Source organism: Schistocerca nitens, chromosome 7 (assembly GCF_023898315.1).
Source record: "Schistocerca nitens isolate TAMUIC-IGC-003100 chromosome 7, iqSchNite1.1, whole genome shotgun sequence".
NCBI lineage: Eukaryota > Metazoa > Arthropoda > Insecta > Orthoptera > Acrididae > Schistocerca > Schistocerca nitens.
Genome location: NC_064620.1, coordinates 203,804,494 through 203,816,857, shown reverse-complemented (window position 1 = coordinate 203,816,857; position 12,364 = coordinate 203,804,494). Strand labels below are relative to the sequence as shown.

The window sequence follows — 12,364 nt, the reverse complement described above, 5'->3', positions numbered from 1 at the left end:
ATATTTTTCAAAATATTTCCTAAGGCTTCCCTTCGAAAAAGAGAAAGGCTCGGGGTAGAGCACCTCCTGCCTTAGGCGTTCCTGTACTCCTTCTGACCAGAATTTCGCTAAAAACGCTTTTTCAAAATCTTCATACGTCGAGCAAACAGAAGTCATGTCCGAGGCCCAGATCGCCCCCGAACCTTGTATATACCCAGTAACGAAACTGATCTTCTGCCACTCCGACCAATTTCTGGGTAGCACTCCTCTAAAACTTCGAATAAAAACAATCGGATGGACCCCCCTTTTGTCAGTGTTAAAAATCTGAAATTGCCGATGCTTTATCATTTTTTCTTCGGCATGACAAAGGCTTTCGTAATCTCCATCCGCTAGGACATCACGCGAACAACTAGCTCGTGGCAATTTGATATTCGAGTTACTTACACATGTCGGTATTGTGTGCGAATGTGCAGTAACTGGGTCTATAGTCGCTGACAACTTCTGCTGTCGACCTGTATTCATTTGTTCTGAGCCTTGTTGTGAAACGCGTATCGATTCTTCGATCGTTTGTTTCCAATGCTCGAGATCATCACCTAACTGCTGTCGCACTTCCTCAAGTCCTTTCGCAAACAAATTCTCTTCGTGTTTGGCGCGTAGACTCTGGAATGCTGCTTTAGCATTTTGCTCAACGTTTTCACACATTAGCCTTTTGTTTTCTAATGTGATTTCGGATAATTTACCCGTTAATACATTAATCTGGTGGTCAATAACGTCTTGACGTTCTGTCAGATGTTCCACACTTTCCTTTAGGTTCGTCTGCGTACGTGCCAATTCAGGAAGTTGCGCAATTGCACATGACATGGCATCTTGCTTTTGTACTAACTGCGGAACCATTTCCACCTGTTCGCGTACGGTATCTATCTTAATGGCCACATACTCCTTCATTTCTACACGTACACGTTGAGTAGATCCCTCACATTGAGCTTTAACCAATTCTATTTGTGCAGTTAATTTTCGTTCCGTCTCTTCGGCCTGATCTTTTAGTTCCTTTGTCTTTTCCTCTATCCGCTGCTCTAATTCGGAAAAACTGGCCTGTAAGTGCTGCTTAATCTCAGCTTTCAAATTTTCCTGCCCTTCAGTGACTGAAGCTAATTTTGTATTCAAATGGTTTTGCCCTTCAGTAACTGAGGCTAACTTCGCATTAATGTCGGTTTGCAAATTTTCCTGCCCTTCAGTAACTGAGGCTAATTTTGTATTCAATTGGTTTTGCCCTTCAGTAACTGAGGCTAATCTCGCATTAATGTCGGTTTGCAAATTTTCCTGCCCTTCAGTAACTGAGGCTAATTTTGTATTCAATTGGTTTTGCCCTTCAGTAACTGAGGCTAATCTCGCGTTAATATCGGTTTTCATATTATTCATACTCTCGGTTATCATTTGCATCTGTCTCATTATAATTACTAATGGATCTAATCCATGTTGCATCCCTGCTGTTACATCTCCAGCCGTGTCTACCGGGCGTTCTATTGCGCTATCTGTAGCGATCGGTTCTACAACACTTCTTACTACCTCATTATCGTCGGTGCTCACAGCTGAAGGCTGTTGCGTGTTGCTCTGCTCTGCTTGACTCATCTTAAACATTGCCCTAGTTAAAACCATATAAATGTTCTACAGTCAAGATTTATATATATCTCCCTCCACACAATAACAGTTTCATATATTACTTATATATTTAAATGCAACTAGGGCAGGTCAAACTACGTCTGGTATGAACACATATTTAAATGCAACTAGGGCAGGTCAAACTACGTCTGGTATGAACACAATTAGTCAATGTTCAAATCTACGTCTACTTCCAGCATACAAGCAAGCTTTAGTAAAAAAAATTATAGATCTGGCCTTAATTTTCTGCGCCCTGCATGCTGTTTATTCGTAGACCCCACTAATTCAGCTGCGAGTATTTCTTCTCTTTTTTCCAAGTTAGGTTGTCTCGTCGTCGTTCACATGAAACAAAGAACAAAATTATTTTAACAACGTCCAAAAACGTGTCCTGTCACGGATTGGCCATTCTAATTAAAACTCTTTCTTATTATTGTTTTGTGATGTTTTGAATCGTGATGAAAGTCTTTGTGTGTTGAATGCAGCTTGCCGCTAACTTGGTGTAGTGTTTGTCTGTACAGAAGTGTAACTGTCGTCTTTATCGCTCCTTCACTCTCACGCCTGAATCAGTACAGTAAAGTCAGGGCTTCGTGGATTATGATTGGCTGATCCGTAAAAGGACAGACAAACAATTATACTACTGGAGGATTGTAAGTAATTTCTAGAATTACATTCATTCTCTCTCTCTCTTTTTTTTCTCTATAATTTATCTGTGTACAATGAAAATATATTACTTGAGATCAGCCTCGTCGAATCTCTGGTAGAGCCCCTCGTCTTAATATTCAGCGGCAGTTTTGCTAGAAAAGATCTTTACGTTTGTTATTATTATTAAGCGCTGCATTCAGTTGGGAAAATCGATCGTTTGAACAATCCGTTCAATTTACGACAGATCTAATATTTCAGATGTGGACGAAGCCTTTTTGGACGATTTGTAAAACTCATAGATTGCAGGTTCTCTTCGTCACAGCTGAAACTTCCCAATTAATTACAGGCCCAGACAATCATCAATGATTCATACAGAGAACTCATTCTTCATTCACTCTGTAATAAAATGTTCACAAACCTGATTTCAGATGAACGGTTTATATTAAATCCTTTGTTGTACAGATTCCGTTTTCTGGTATTTTAAATCTCACGAGATTTATTTTCACAGGTTTAGTATTTCTTTATGTCTCCCACTAGCGGCACAAATTTCCCTTGTTCGCTTTAATGCGAAGAAGAGTACCCAAAAACTTCTTTAACAACCCGATTTGGGAAAAAATTCCGTTCTCTCCCTCTCTCTATCCCAACTATAATAACCATGGAGCATACATATCTCTACCTCTGTTGTTCCAGAGAATAAACGTACTAGAAAACTACCTTGGCGTCGACGAGCTGTCGGCGCATATCTTACTAGAAAATCTGATCAGATACTTTTTAAACGTAAATAAATATGGATGATTTGATTAATCATTATTAATTAGTGCGTGGTAGAGGGTAATTTTCCGTGGGGATATTACAGGGGCCATCTAGTATGACGTCAGATCACGGCTGGCAGTCATTAAGGGAACTCTGATGATACAACCTACGTCAGGGACATCCTGCGTAATCATGGCTTACCTCTCATCTAGATTATCACGGTGCTTGCTCGTCTACGCATGAAATGCGTCTCTATAAACTGTATGCGTGATGCTGGGGTTTTCCGTGGCCAGCACGATCCCAGAGCTGTCCCCAACAGAACGTGTGTGGGACCATTCCGTACGTCTAGACCATCCCAGGGCCAGCCATTGTAGACCAGCTTGCCTCAGGAGACGATACAAAAGCTTAATAACACCCATCCCAACCGAGTCAGCGCATGCACCCAGGCCAGAGACGGTTTCATTGTAAATCTGATTTGATTTTGCAATCACTGCGATAACATTACACACCCTCTCAATCGTTTTCTCCACCCTTCCTGGGTGCTTGAGTTTTTTTGTCAGATAGTCTATTCCAGATTTTATGTATATAGACTGAAGTGGCGAACGAAAATTTGTACCAAGGCTGGGAATCGAACCCAGGTCTCCTGCTTACTAGGCAGGTGCTTTAGCCACTAAGCCACCTTGCCACAGTGGAGGAGGGAGGCGTGCCAGGGTAGTCCATGCACTTGTGTGAGGCGCTGTTCCAAGATCGCTTAGTAGCTAATGCACCTGCCTAGTGAGCAGAACATATGGGTTCGATTCCCGACTTTGGTACAAATTTTCAGTCGCTGCTTCAGTCTGTATACATAACATCATATCTGTATGAGACCAGTAAAGTCTCTGAAATTGTGCCATTTCCATACTGCCACTGTGTACTGTTATGTTGTAAGAAACAAACAAATCTGGACAGTTTCAAAACATGATGCAAGACATTATCTGCATGTTTACTTCAAAAATTAAAGAAGCAAAGTAAAAAATGGTCCTCAAAAATTAACTGAACAGACATACGACAAAATATTCGTTTTGTGAATTACTGTATCCATCAAGTTAATCTTGTAGAGGACAATGTTAAGGCTTTTTTTTAAGTTTGCAAATAATTTGTGCACTCTTCTCCAACAGCCCACAGCGGGCCTCGATCTTGATGAAATGTTGAGGAAGCGTTTGCCACGATCGTCCGCTACTAAGCGGAATTTTCTGTCCCAATCTGTAAACACAGTTTGCGATTGGCAGAAATAACTGAGCTTATGAACCATATTGGAAGGTGACTCTGCGAAGAGAAACTACAATTCGCTAGGCTATTGGTCATAAGATAGTTGCTTAAGGTTGTAGTTTTACTTATTGGTTAAATTCTTCCATAACGTTATACCACTAATGGAAGATCTCTTCAGTCAGCTACAGCGCGGAGGCATTGATGCGTGTTCTGCACACAAGGCCATATTAGCCTTCAATAGTAATATCATCAAGATCGAGAAGAAATTGACCGCACCAGCGGTAATGAACTTACTGATTGCTCAGTGGAGAAAAGGAAACTGGACAAAACTGTGCGGATAACAGACACTAATTGAGTGTGCATCATACTTCCCAAGGCTAAATATCGTTTAGTTTTTCAGGCCATGATGTAACTTCGTCATTGTTCCTTCCAGAGGAATTCTCTTTGTATTGTTCCAGGTTCCCTGGCACCATAAGGACAGTATTTTCAGTGTATACATTTTTGGACAAGCTGAAACTGCACTATCAATCATCTTGCATCTATTAGGACAAGAATTCGCGTCATTGTCTAGGCTGTCATTCTGCCGGAGTTAACGGGCAACAATCTAGAGACGACGTTCACTGTGTGAAAGCGTTGAAGCTAATTGTTACAAATCCAAAAACGACAGTCGAAGCAAAAAGATGCTTCTCTGCTCTGAAAAGAAAGGAAATTTCCTTAAACTACTTTATATAGACCTTGGTGATTCTTTTTATCGAAAGAAATTTCCTGTTGAAGATGGCAGACTTCAGCCAGTTTTTAACAGACAGGTTTGCATCACTAAAAAACAGGAGGGATGAATTTCATTCCAAGTGAGATGAAAATAAGTGAAGTTATGTAGTGTAATTAGCCTCTCTTTTACGGCATTTTAGTAACTTACTATACTTCAATTTGGAATGAATTTAGTTCATCACCTAACTACATTAGAGTGTATTGTTATTTTTCTTAGATTCTCACACTTCCGTAAGTGCTTAATATTTGCGGCACATGGCCTTTGCGCCTTTGTATTTTTTGCACAACAAGCACTATTATCGCATCACGTGATCTTCCTTCATTCATACAGGCTGATGGCAGAAGTTTGTCTGCCCACCACATTGGGTTTAACTGGAGCGTCGTTGTAGTGGTGACTTCTGCCACCGAATGTATCAGGATGATGAAATGTAGCAGGAAGACACCAAATGTGGTAGGAAGACGCCAAATGTAGTGGGTGGGGTCCAGGAGGTAGAATGTACCGTATTATAAATTGCCGAGAACTTTCCAAGTAATTTATTGTTTTTCAGCTACAGTGACATCGTTCCTCTCGGTACGTCTTGGTGCGTCTCAGGGCCCCGCAATGCTGAGGAAGCAGCCCAGCGGCCCATGTACAGGGTGATTCAAAAAGAATACCACAACTTTAAAAATGTGTATTTAATGAAAGAAACATAATATAACCTTCTGTTATACATCATTACAAAGAGTATTTAAAAAGGTTTTTTTTCACTCAAAAACAAGTTCAGAGATGTTCAATATGGCCCCCTCCAGACACTCGAGCAATATCAACCCGATACTCCAACTCGTTCCACACTCTCTGTAGCATATCAGGCGTAACAGTTTGGATAGCTGCTGTTATTTCTCGTTTCAAATCATCAATGGTGGCTGGGAGAGGTGGCCAAAACACCATATCCTTAACATACCCCCATAAGAAAAAATCGCAGGGGGTAAGATCAGGGCTTCTTGGAGGCCACTGATGAAGTCCTCTGTCACGGGCTGCCTGGCGGCCGATCCATCGCCTCGGGTAGTTGACGTTCAGGTAGTTACGGACAGATAAGTGCCAATGTGGTGGCGCTCCATCCTGCTGAAATATGAATTGTTGTGCTTCTTGTTCGAGCTGAGGGAACAGCCAATTCTCTAACATCTCCAGATACTGTAGTCCAGTTACAGTAGCACCTTCGAAGAAAAAGGGACCAAAAACTTTATTGGCTGAAATGGCACAGAAAACGTTCACCTTAGGCGAGTCACGTTCATACTGAGTTGTTTCCCGCGGATTCTCAGTGCCCCATATACAGACATTGTGACGGTTGACTTTCCTGTTAGTGTGGAAAGTTGCTTCATCACTAAACACAATCTTTGAAACGAAAGATTCATCTGTTTCCATTTGAGCAAGGATAAAATCACAGAAATCGATTCTTTTAATCTTATCAGCTGCAGACAGTGCTTGAACCAATTTCAGACGATAAGGTTTCATAACTAACCTTTTTCGTAGGACTCTCCATACAGTTGATTGTGGAATTTGCAGCTCTCTGCTAGCTCTGCGAGTCGATTTTCCTGGGCTGCGAACAAATGCTTGCTGGATGCGTGCTACATTTTCATCACTCGTTCTCGGCCGTCCAGAACTTTTCCCTTTGCACAAACACCCATTCTCTGTAAACTGTTTATACCAACGTTTAATACACAACCTATCAGGAGGTTTAACACCATACTTCGTTCGAAATGCACGCTGAACAACTGTCGTCGATTCACTTCTGCCGTACTCAATAACACAAAAAGCTTTCTGTTGAGCGGTCGCCATCTTAGCATCAACTGACGCTGACGCCTAGTCAACAGCGCCTCAAGCGAACAAATGTACAACTAAATGAAACTTTATAGCTCCCTTAATTCGCCGACAGATAGTGCTTAGCTCTGCCTTTTGTCGTTGCAGAGTTTTAAATTCTTAAAGTTGTGGTATTCTTTTTGAATCACCCTGTAATGCAATACTGTGTCGAGCCGGCCTTGTACGCCAGGGGAGTTGTGGTGTCGTCAGGATGCCAGGAGTTGGCTCAGCGGTCTGCATCCCTGCCGACTCAGTGCCGCTCGGTGTGAGCTGCAGGTGGGATCCGGCGTCTGAATCTGTGGCCCTCGCCTTGGGATGTCTCCGGCGTGTGTCGGGAGCCGAGACGACTGCCTGTCGTAGCGAGCTGAAGAGTGGCCCGCTGCTGGCTGGCTGCGGACCTCGCATCGGCCTCAGAGGGTCGAACGAACGACCCGCCGTGGACTGGGACACTGGCGCCCCATCTGTTGCTGTGTGCAGCCCAGTGGTGTGATACGCCCTGCCGTCCAGGAGAGCTGCCACACTTGAATCAATCTCGTTAGAAACCCTCACCTATTTATACGCAGCTGTGTGCCCCTGTTTTGCTAACGTGCTGCTCCGAGTCACGTACACCCAACACCTGGGTTGCGCCATGGGGCCCCTTCTGCCTGTAACTTGCGACATGCAAACCACTGCGTTTACTCTTTTCAGCGGTTCAACGTTCCTGTGGCCTCCATTCTACTTGGCAACTGCTGGTCAGCATAACTTACTGTCACCAGGCCCGCACCTGGTTGTAACTTGTGCGCTCAGAAATGTTGCACCAAATCTAACTTTCCTATCTTAAACTGTGATGCCGCTACATCGTATTTTACAGATTTTGCTTTCTTGTAAACTGAGGTGACAAAAGTCATGGTATACCTCCTAATGTCGTGTCCGACATCCTTTTGACCAGCGTCATGCAGCTTCTCGATGTGGCATGGACTTAACAAGTCGCTGAAACTCCCCTGCAGAAATATTGAGCCATGCTGCCTTTACAGCCGTCCATAATTGCGAAAACGTTACCAGTGCAGAATATTGTCCTTTATGTTCCATAAACGTTCAACAGGATACACGTAGGGCGATATGGGTGGCCAAATCATTCGCTCAAACTGTTTAGAATATTCTCCAAACCAGTAGCGAACAGCTTTGTCCCGGTGACATGACATCGTTGTTTGGGAACATGAAGTCTTTGAACGGCTGCAAATGGTCAACCGGTATGGCCACAAGCCCAGGATAGGCGCTGCAGACGATGTCGTGCTATTAGCAAAGGCACTCGCGTCGGTCGCCTTCTGCCATATTCCACGAAAGCCAATATCGCCATACTGTCCTAACGGATACGTTCGTCGTACATAACACATTGAGTTCTATGGTTATTTCACGCGTTGTTGCTTGTCCGTTATCACCGTTAATTCTAACCAAACGCTGCAGTTGCCGGTCATTAGGTGAAGGCCATAGGCCACTGCGTTGTTCGCGGTGAAAGGTAATGCCTGAAATTTGGTGTTCGCGTCACATTCTTGATACTGTCGATCTTGGAATATTGAATTCCCTTACGATTTCCGAAATTGAATGTCCCATGCGTCTAGCTTCAACTACCAATCTTCATTCAAAGTCTGTAAATTCCCATCGTGCGGCCATAACCATGTCGCATATCTTTTCACGTGACCTGAGTACAAATGAAAGCCCCGCCAATGCACTGTCCTTTTATACTTTGTATATGCGATACTGCCGCCAGCTGTATACGTACATATCGCTACCCCAGGACATTCGCCACCTCCATGTATGAGTTTCTATGTGTGATAATCCGCACATACACTCGTTAAGACATATTTTGAAGTATAGTTTATCGGAAGCCCCCCCCCCCCCAACCCCCAAGAACCATGGACCTTGCCGTTGGTGAGGAGGCTTGCATGCCTCAGCAATACAGATGGCCATACCGTAAGTGCAACCACAACGGAGGGGTATCTGTTGAGAGGCCAGACAAATGTGTGATTCCTGAAGAGGGGCAGCAGCCTTTTCAGTAGTTGTAGGGGCAACAGTCTGGATGATTGACTGATCTGGCCTTGTAACACTAACCAAAATGGCCTTGTTGTGCTGGTACTGAGAACGGCTGAAAGCAAGGGGAAACTATAGCCGTAATCTTTCCCGAGGGCATGCAGCTTTACTGTATGGTTAAATGATGATGGCGTCCTCTTGGCTAAAATATTCCGGAGGTAAAATAGTCCCCCATTCGTGTCTCCGGGCAGGGACTACTCAGGAGGACGTCGTTATCAGGAGAAAGAAATCTGGCATTCTACGGATCGGAGCGTGGAATGTCAGATCCCTTAATCGAGCAGGTAGGTTAGAAAACGTAAAGTGGGAAATGGATAGGTTAAAGTTAGATATAGTAGGAATTAGTGACGTTTGGTGGCAGGAGGAACTAGACTTTTGGTCAGGCGAATACAGGGTTATAAATACAAAATCAAATAGGGGTAATACAGGAGTCAGTTTAATAATGAAAAAAAAATAGGAGTGCGGGTAAACTACTACAAACAGCATAATGAACGCCTTATTGTGGCCAAGATAGACACAAAGCCCACGCCTACTACAGTAGTATATGCCAACTAGTTCTGCAGATGACGAAGAAATTGAAGAAATGTATGATGAAATAAAAGAAATTATTCAGATAGTTAAGGGATACGAAAATTTAATAGTCATGGGTGTCTGGAATTCGGTAGTAGGAAAATGGAGAGAAGGAAACGTAGTAGGTGAATATGGATTGGGGCTAAGAAACGAAAGAGGAAGCCGCCTGGTAGAATTTTCTACAGAGCACAACTTAATCATAGCTAACACTTGGTTCAAGAATCATAAAAGAAGGTTGTATACATGGCAGAAGCCTGGAGATACTAAAAGGTATCAGATAGAGTATATAATGGTAAGACAGAGATTTAGGAACCATGTTTTAAATTGTAAGACATTTCCAGGGGCAGATGTGGACTCTGACCACAATCTATTGGTTATGAACTGTAGATTAAAACTGAAGAAACTGCAAAAAGGTGGGAATTTAAGCAGTTGGGACCTGGAGAAACTGACTAAACCAGAGGTTGTACAGAGTTTCAGGGAGAGCATAAGAGAACAATTGACAGGAATGGTGAAAAGAAATACAGTAGAAGAAGAAAGGGTAGCTTTGAGGGATGAAGTAGTGAATGCAGCAGAGGATCAAGTAGGTAAAAAGACGAGGGCTCGTATAAATTCTTGGGTAACAGAAGAAACATTGAAGTTAATTGATGAAAGGAGAAAATATTAAAAAGCAGTAAATGAAGCAGGCAAAAAGAAATACAAACGTCTCAAAAATGAGATCGACAGGAAGTGCAAAATTGCTAAGCAGGGATGGCTAGATGACAAATGTAAGGCTGTAGAGGCTTATCTCACTAGGGGTAAGATAGATACTGCCTACAGGAAAAGAGAACCACTTGTGTGAATATCAAGAGCTCAGATGGAAACCCAGTTCTAAGGGAAAGCAGAAAGGTGGAAGGAGTATATAGAGGGTCCACACAAGGGCGCTTTACTTGAGGACAATATTAGGGAAATGGGAGAGGATGTAGATGAAGATGAAATGGGAGATACGATACTGCGTGAAGAGTTTGATAGAGCACTGAAAGACCTGAGTCGAAACAAGGCCCCGAAAGTAGACAACATTCCATTAGAACTACTGATGGCCTCGGGAGAGTCAGGCCTTACAAAACTCTACCATCTGGTGAGCAAGATGTATGAGACAGGCGAAATACCCTCCGACTTCAAGAAGAATATAATAATTCCAATCCCAAAGAAAGCAGATGTTGACAGATGTGAAAATTACCGAACTATCAGTTTAATAAGTCACAGCTGCAAAATACTAATGGAAACCCAGTTCTAAGGGAAAGCAGAAAGGTGGAAGGAGTATATAGAGGGTCCACACAAGGGCGCTTTACTTGAGGACAATATTAGGGAAATGGGAGAGGATGTAGATGAAGATGAAATGGGAGATACGATACTGCGTGAAGAGTTTGATAGAGCACTGAAAGACCTGAGTCGAAACAAGGCCCCGAAAGTAGACAACATTCCATTAGAACTACTGACAGCCTCGGGAGAGTCAGGCCTTACAAAACTCTACCATCTGGTGAGCAAGATGTATGAGACAGGCGAAATACCCTCCGACTTCAAGAAGAATATAATAATTCCAATCCCAAAGAAAGCAGATGTTGACAGATGTGAAAATTACCGAACTATCAGTTTAATAAGTCACAGCTGCAAAATACTAACGCGAATTCTTTACAGACGAATGGAAAAACTGATAGAAGCCGACCCTGGGGAAGATCAGTTTGGATTCCGTACAAACATCGGAACACGTGAGGCAATACTGACTCTACGACTTACCTTAGAAGCTAGATTAAGGAAAGGCAAACCTACGTTTCTATCATTTGTAGACTTAGAGAAAGCTTTTGACAATGTTGACTGGAATACCCTCTTTCAAATTCTGAAGGTGGCAGGGGTAAAATACAGGGAGCGAAAGGCTATTTACAATTTGTACAGAAACCAGATGGCCGTTATAAGAGTCGAGGGACATGAAAGGGAAGCAGTGGTTGGGAAGGGAGTGAGACAGGGTTGTAGCCTCTCCTCGGTGTTATTCAATCTGTGTATTGAGCAAGCAGTGAAGGAAACAAGAGAAATATTGGGAGTAGGTATTAAAAGCCATGGAGAAGAAATAAAAACTTTGAGGTTCGCCGATGACATTGTAATTCTGTCAGAGACAGCAAAGGACCTGGAAGAGCAGTTGAACGGAATGGACAGTGTATTGAAAGGAGGATATAAGATGAACATCAACAAAAGCAAAACGAGGATAATGGAATGTAGTCGAATTAAATCGTGTGATGCTGAGGGAATTAGATTAGGAAATGAGACACCTAAAGTAGTAAAGGAGTTTTGCTGTTTTGGGAGCAAAATAACTGATGACGGTGGAAGTACAGAGGATATAAAATGTAGACTGGCAATTGCAAGGAAAGCGTTTCTGAAGAAGAGAAATTTGCTAACATCGAGTATAGATTTAAGTGTCAGGAAGTCGTTTCTGAAAGTATTTGTGTGGAGTGTATAAAAGTGAAACATGGACGATAACTAGTTTGGACAAGAAGAGAATAGAAGCTTTCGAAATGTGGTGCTACAGAAGAATGCTGAAGATAAGGTGGGTAGATCACGTAACTAATGAGGAGGTATTGAATAGGACTGGGGAGAAGAGAAGTTTGTGGCACAACTTGACTAGAAGAAGGGATCAGTTGGTAGGACATGTTCTGAGGCATCAAGGGATCACCAATTTAGTAATGGAGGGCAGCGTGGAGGGTAAAAATCGTAGAGGGAGACCAAGAGATAAATACACTAAACAGATACAGAAGGACGTAGGTTTCAGTAGGTACTGGGAGATGAAGAAGCTTGCACAGGATAGAGTAGCATGGA

The 12,364-nt window shown here is 42.8% G+C and overlaps 1 non-coding gene across 1 annotated transcript; it reads right to left on the bottom strand.

Moving 5' to 3' along the window:
- Positions 1–3,646: 3,646 nt before the first annotated feature.
- Positions 3,647–3,718, bottom strand: Trnat-agu (transfer RNA threonine (anticodon AGU)). Its single transcript has one exon. It is a non-coding gene; the product is annotated as a tRNA-Thr (tRNA).
- Positions 3,719–12,364: the final 8,646 nt, after the last annotated feature.